Below are 1,977 nucleotides of genomic sequence, written 5' to 3'. Positions count from 1 at the left end.
CGCCTCTGAGCTAATTTCATTCTACTCCCGGTTTGGTGTACTAGCCTCAACGAGCAGTATTTTATATTATTGTAACCACGAGCAAGTGGTATTAATCAATAGCACTGCGACTAGCCAATATAACTTGTTAGTTATTACAATAATGTAAAATACTACTCGTTGAGGCTAGTACACCAAACGGGGAGTAGAATGAAATTAGCTCAGAGGCCCCACACCATCGTATGTCCTCGGATCACGGTAAAACATCTAGCTCTGCTGGGTGCGCGATTCTTGTAGGATTTGGTGATCCTGTGGGTTAGTGTAATGTGGTTTTCGCTCACCATGAGGCTGGCCCAAACAACATAGGTTCGAGTCCTTGGCTAGTCGCAGTGTTATATATATATATATATATATATATATATATCTATATATATATATATATATATATATATATATATATATATATATATATATATATATATATATATATATATATATATATATATATATATATATATATATATATATATATATATATATATATATATATATATATATATATATATATATATATATATATATATATATATATATATATATATATATATATATATATATATATATATATATATATATATATATATATATATATGCTGAACAACCATTGTGGAAAAATAGTGAAATTCCATGCGCTTTCGTGACTTCACATTATCAAGGAACTACAAAAATAAAAGGTTAACAGGAAGGTATTATAAGGACTAGGCTACACCTCGCTGCCACTCCCAACAAGACCTGACTTTTTATGATGATGTAGGTAGGTAGTCAGTCAATTAGCAAGAACTCATTTAAAATTAAGTCCTTTCTAAAATTTTCTCTTATACGTTTAAAAATATATTTTTTTCATTTACGTTAATGTAAAAATTAATAATTTTGTACCAAAAGAACCTTAGAAAACTTACCTAACCTTATTATAACAAGTGCAATTTAATTTAGCCTAATCCAACTAAATATATTTCAAATAAATTTACAATAATTTAATAAACAAACACAATGAAACAGTTTTTTCGTTAGGTTCAGAATGATTTTGCGAAATTACTACATACACAGATTTTCGCTGGCCTTATTCGGCAGGAAGAGCGTTGCTCTTTAAGCCATGAGAGCTGTTCATCTTCATAGTCTTGAACACTCTTCAGGACTATGAAGCTAAACATACGTTATATCTGAGGGACTGACCATTTCAAAACAACTCATTTAATGCTGATGGATTGATTGTAATATCTTTACCACGTCACTGTTTCTGCTGTTTCAGCATTTAGTCACCTATGCATTCGAGTCTTCAACAGGATGTAAATAAAATTCTCTAGTGGGCCTCACACAATAATATGATGTTCAGTAAGGACAAGTTTCAGTTGCTGCGCTGTGAAAGAAGGAAAAGAAACTGGGACGGAGTGGATGATAAACTCGGATCAGTCAACAGAAAATGGATAACTAGAACTTTCAAGACAAGGGGTGCTGAATCAGTGATGATAGTCTGTAAGTCACGTGTTCTCTCCAGGATGGAATACTGCTCTATACTAACGGCCCACTTCAAGGCAGGCGATATTACAGAGATGGAAAACATTCAGGGAACCTTCACTGCCAAATATACATTCAATCAAACATCTAAACTATTGATAACGTTTGAAGTCCCTTCAGTCGTATTCTTTCCAACATGAACGAGAAAGGTACATGGTTATGTACACCTGGAAAACCCTGGAGGGACTGATCTCAAACCTGTACACTGATATACTGTATGCACACAAGAAATTTGGAAGACGGTGCAGAGAACTATAAGGTGGCTAGTAGAGTGTGGAGAGTATACCTGCCTGTTGGTGTAGAGTGTGGAGAGTATACCTGCCTGTTGGTGTAGAGTGTGGAGAGTATACCTGCCTGTTGGTGTAGAGTGTGGAGAGTATACCTGCCTGTTGGTGTAGAGTGTGGAGAGTATACCTGCCTGTT

This window comes from Cherax quadricarinatus, unplaced genomic scaffold, assembly GCF_038502225.1.
Source record: "Cherax quadricarinatus isolate ZL_2023a unplaced genomic scaffold, ASM3850222v1 Contig406, whole genome shotgun sequence".
Taxonomy (NCBI): domain Eukaryota; kingdom Metazoa; phylum Arthropoda; class Malacostraca; order Decapoda; family Parastacidae; genus Cherax; species Cherax quadricarinatus.
Note: the sequence above shows the minus strand (reverse complement) of the source record.